The following is a 6000-nucleotide window of genomic DNA, read 5'->3' on the forward strand; positions in this document are numbered from 1 at the left end:
CTTTTCCACAGTAAATACTGATGCAAAATACTCGTTTAGTATCTCCCCATTTTCTGCGGCTCCACACAAAGGCTGCCTTGCTGATCCTTGAGGGGCCCTATTCTCTTCCTAGTTACTCTTTTGTCTTTAATGTCTTTGTAAAAACCCTTTGGATTCTTGCTCCTTATATATGAATAAAAGGCTTTGTGATTTTCCTTAACCCTGCTTGATAAGGATATCTCATGACCCCATTTAGCCCTCTTAATTCCTCGTTTCAGCTTGGTCCTGCATTCCCGATATTCTTCCAAGGCTTTGTCTGTCTTCGGCTGCCTAGACCTTATGTACGCATCCTTTTTCCTCTTAGCTAGTCTCACAATTTCACTTGTCATCCATGGTTCCCTAATCTTGCCAATTCTATCCCTCATTTTCACAGGAACATATCTCACCTGCACTCTAATCAACCTTTCTTTAAAAGCCTCCCACATATCGAATGTGGATTTCCCTTCAAACAGCTGCTCCCAATCTACATTCCCCAGCTCCTGGTACAGTTGGCCTTCTCCTAATTTAGCACTATTCCTTTAGGACCACTCTTGTGTTTGTCCATGAGTATTCTAAAACTTATGGAATTGTGATCACTAATCCCAAAGTAATCCCCTGGCTGGGCTCATTCCCCAACACCAGGTCCATAATGGCCCCTTCCCAAGTTGGACAATTTACATATTGCTCTAGAAAACCCTCCTGGATGCCCTTCCAAATTCTGCTCCATCTGAACCTCTAACACTAAGTGAATCCCGGTCAATGTTGGGAAAATTTAAATCTCCTATCACCCTGTTGCTCCTACATTTTTCTATGATCTCTCTATATATTTGTACTTCTATCTCATGTTCACTGTTGGGAGGCCTGTAGTACAATCCCAACATTGTTACCAAACCCTTCTTATTTCTGAGCTCTGACCATGTTGTCTCACTGCTCGAGTCTTCCATAGAGCCCTCCTTCAGCACAGCTGTGATATATTTGACCAGTAATGCTGTTTAATCAGATTTTAATGGGTGATTTCAATCTTTATGAAAATTGGATTGATAGAGGTAGCCATCAGAAACAATCCAATGTACATTTTGAACAATTTCTAAGAACAAAGTTATGGATACAATCAGTAACCAAGCTATTTTGGATGTGGTGATGAATGATGAGGTAGGGTTAATAAAAGATCTCAGTAAAAGATTCCCAAGGACTGTAACATTGAAGAATTTAACATTCAAATTGATAATGAGGTATCTGTTTGGAAAAACTGTGTTAAACTAAAATAAATTTAATTACAAAAAATGAGTGTAGAATTGGCTGGAGTGGACTGGGAAAAGGTATTTAGCAGCAAAAACAGCTGAATAACAATAATTAAGGATTTACATGAGGCCTATATTCCAGTAAGGAATAAAGATTGCTGGAGGAGGATTAATCAACTGTTGGTACCAGGGAACTTAGATAGTATCAAATTGAGAAGAAAAGCATACAATAAGGCAAAGATTAGTCGAAAACTAAACTGACTGAGAAAGTTAAAAACCCAAACAAGAAGTGACCAAAAACAAATGAAGAGGAAGGATGTAATCATTGAGAGTAAACTGGCAAATAATGTAAAAAGGGACAGCAACAGAACTGGCTTGAAGACAGAAGACAGAGGGTCGTGGTGGAGGGTTGCTTTTCAGACTGGAGGCCTGTGATTATTGGTGTGCTACAATAATCGGAGCTGGGTCCACTTTTTCATCGTGTGTATAAATGATTTGGACGTGAACATAGGAGGCACAGTTAGTATGTTTGCAGATAACATCAAAATTGGAGGTGTAGTGGACAGTGAAGAAGACTACCTTAGAGTACAATGGAATGTTGACCAAATGGGCCAATGGGCCAAGGATGGAGTTTAATTGAGATAAATATGAGGTGCTGCATTTTGGAAAGGTAAATCAGAGCAGAACTTATACACTTAATGATAAGGTCCTCGGGAGTGTTGCTGAACAAAGAGACCTTGGAGTGCAGGTTCATAGCTCCTTGAAACTGGAGTTGCAGATAGATAGAATAGTGAAGGCGGCATTTGGTATACTTTCCTTTATTAGTCAGTGTATTGAGTGTAGGAGTTAGGAGGTCATGTTGCTGCTGTACAGGACATTGGTTGGGCCACTTTTGGAATATTGTGTGAAATTTTGGTCTCCCTTCTATAGGAAGGATGTTGTGAAACTTGAAAGGGTTCAGAAAAGATTTACAAGGATGCTGCCAATGTTGGTGGGTTTGAGCTATAGGGAGACGCTGAATAGACTGGGGCTGTTTTCCCTGGAGTGTCAGAGGCTGAGGGGTGACCTTATAGAGGTTTATAAAATCATGAGGGGCATGGATAGGGTAAATAGACAAGGTCTTTTCAAGGTGGGAGTGTCCAGAACTTTAGGGTAATTATCTCTCTGCCTCAATTAATCTGATCATAGCTCATCCCTTCACTTGCTATTCGGCTGTTGACACTTAGGGTGGGCAATGCATGATTTAAAAGGGATCTATAGGCAACTTTTTCACATAGGAAGTGGTGCATGCATGGAATGAGTTATCAGAGGAAGTGGTGGAGGGTGGTACAATTACAACATTTAAAAGGCATCTGGATGGGTATATGAATAAGAAGGGTTTAGAGGGACATGGACCAAGTGCTAGCTTTGTGGGCGGCACGGTGGCACAATGGTTAGCACTGCTGCCTCACAGCGCCAGAGACCCGAGTTCAATTCCCGCTTCAGGCAACTGACTGTGTGGAGTTTGCCCCGGTTTCCTCCCACAGTCACAAAGATGTGCAAGTTAGGTGAATTGGCCATGCTAAATTGCCCGTAGTGTTAGGTGAAGGGGTAAATGTAGGGGTCTGGGTGGGTCGTGCTTTGGTGGGTCGGTGTGGACTTGTTGGGCCGAAGGGCCTGTTTCCACATTGTAAGCAATCTAATCTAATCAAATAGGACTAAATAGAACATAGAACATTACAGCGTGGTACAGGCCCTCGATGTTGCATCGACCTGTCGTACCAATCTGACGCCCATCTAACCTACACTATTCCATGTACATCCATATGCTTGTCCAATGACAACTTACAGTTGGCGAATCTACTACTGTTGCAGGCAAAGCATTCCATACACTTACTATGAGTAAAGAAACTACCTCTGACATCTGTCCTATATCTAGCACCCCTCAATTTAAAGCTGTGCTCACCGTCACCATACTTGGAAAAAGGCTCTCCCTGTCCACCCTATCTAACCCTCTGATTATATTATATGTCTCTATTAAGTCACCTCTCAACCTTCTTCTCTCTAACGAAAACAGCCTCAAATCCCTCAGCCTTTCCTCGTAAGACCTTACCTCCATACCAGACAACATCCTAGTAAATCTCCTCTGCACCCTTTCCAAAGCTTCCACATCCTTCTTATAATGCGGTGACCAGAACTGTACACAATACTCCAAGTGCGGCCGCACCAGAGTTTTGTACAGCTGCAGCGTAACCTCATGGTTCCAGAACTCGGTCCCTCTATAAATAAAAGCTAAAACGTTGTATGCAACCCCGTCAATCTGGGTGGCAACTCTCAAGGATCTGTGTATCTGAACACTGAGATCTCTCTGCTCATCTACACTACCAAGAATAGTACCATTAGCCCAGTACTTTGCATTCTGGTTACTCCGACCTAAGTGAATCACCTCACACTCTTCCACATTAAACTCCATTTGCCATCTCTCAGCCCAGCTCTTCAGCTTATCTATGAGTCTCTGTAACCAACAACATCCTTCATCACTATCCACAACTCCACCAACCTTAGTATCGTCTGCAAACTTACTAACCCACCCTTCTACACCCTCATCCAGGTCGTTTATAAAAATGACGAACAGCAATGGATCCAACACCGACCCTTGCGGTACACCACTAGTAACTGGACTCCAGGATGAACATTCCCCATCAACCACCATCCTCTGTCTTCTTTCAGCAAGCCAATTACTGATCCAAACTGCTATATCTCCCACAATCCCATTCCTCCACATTTTGTACAATAGCCTATTGTGGTGAAACTTATCAAACACCTTGATGAAATCCATATACACCACTTCAACCAGTTTACTCTCATCTACCTGTTTGGTCACCTCAAAGAACTCAATAAGGTTTGTGAGGCACGACCTACCCTTCACAAAACCGTGCTGACTATCCCTCATCAAATTATTCTTTTCCAACACTTTACCAACAACTGAAGTAAGGCTCACTGGTCTATAATTACCAGGGTTGTCTCTACTCCCCTTCTTGAACAGGGGAACCACATTTGCTATCCTCCAGTCTTCTGGCACTATTCCTGTAGACAATGACGATTTAAAGATCAATGCCAAAGGGTCAGCAATCTCCTCCCTGGCTTCCCAGAGGATCCTAGGATAAATCCCATCCGGCCCAGGGGACTTATCGATTTTCATACTCTGCAGGATTTCAAACACCTCTTCCTTGTGAACCTCAATCCCACACCTAGTCTAGTTCCACTCCAACTTCCAACTCCAACTTCCTGCTCATTCAACGTGCTGACAAAAAGTCTCTTTTCCTTTCAGACATCAAGATGCAACACTTCAGAGATACCCACAGCTCTCTGGAAGATTCCTCCCCACCCCTTGCCTTTTCTCTGACTCCATCCTCTCTTCCTGATCTTCCATTCTGATGCTGAATGTTCTGTTCTCAGCAAAAGTCTTAGTTTTATTACTCTATGCACTCACCTCAATGAATTCCAGGCATGACGTGATGTTGAATGCTTCTTCTGTGCCATTTGCCTCTGTGATCATTTCTTTGGACAAGAGTCCTCTCCCCATCTTACTGACCACGTCACCTGCTTCCAATACTCTTCCCCTCCACCTGGATACTCTTCTCTGGCCTCTTTACCTGCAATCGACCCTTTCCCCAACCTCTCACACCCTGTTTCTTCCTCCATCCCAAAACCCACACAAAGGACTGCCCAGCACACCCTTTGTTTTTGCCTGCTCCTGCCCCACAGAAAATGCAAACCAAACCACCTCAACTCAATTTATTTTCTCCCCCTGTCCGATTCCCACTTATATTTGTGATTCTTCCCAAGCTATGCGTCACTTTCAGAATTTCCAGACTCCAGCCACTGTCTCTTCATAGATGTGCAAATCCCTTTACACATCCATCCCCCATCAGGATGGTCTCGGGGCTGCTTCTTTCTGGAAAAAAGGCTTGAACTGTCCCCATTCAGTACCCTCCTCCTCCTCTTTCATAGAACTCATCATAGAATCCCTACCGTGTGGAAACAGGCCCTTCAGCCCAGGAAGTCCACACCGACCCTCCGGTCTGCAAGGACAAGTTAGACTGAAGGGTTTGTTTCCATGCTGTACATCTCTATGACTAAGAACTTCTTTAAATATATAAGGAAGGATGAGTCCAAAGTGAACACAGGCCCCTTAGCGAATGAGACTGGAGAAATAATAATAGGGATTCAGGAAATGGCAGAGGTATTGAATATATACATTACAAAATTAATAAATAATCAAGTGACAAAAGATGGGGAGGAAATAAAGACAATAACTATAAGTATAGAAACTAATGGGATTAGTACCTGTCATTGGTAAATAGTAAGTCTGTTTTAAAAGATAAAAGAGTAGAGCATATAGAAATGCATAAATTAATGATTTGGAGATGCCGATGTTGGACTGGGGTGTACAAAGTTAAAAATCACACAACACCAGGTTATAGTCCACCAGGTTTAGTTGGAAGCACACTAGCTTTCGGAGCGACGCTCCTTCATCAGGTGATTAACAACCACCTGATGAAGGAGCGTCGCTCCGAAAGCTAGTGTGCTTCCAACTAAACCTGGTGGACTATAACATGGTGTGTGATTTTTAACTTAATAATTTAATGAGCAGAGAGAATATGACTTCATGAAAGTCAAATCATGCCTGACAATTTTAAAATTCTTTAACATAGTAATAAGCAGGATAGAAAAAAGTGAAATAGTAGGTGTAATATAC

This window comes from Chiloscyllium punctatum, chromosome 38 (assembly GCF_047496795.1).
Source record: "Chiloscyllium punctatum isolate Juve2018m chromosome 38, sChiPun1.3, whole genome shotgun sequence".
NCBI classification, from domain to species: domain Eukaryota; kingdom Metazoa; phylum Chordata; class Chondrichthyes; order Orectolobiformes; family Hemiscylliidae; genus Chiloscyllium; species Chiloscyllium punctatum.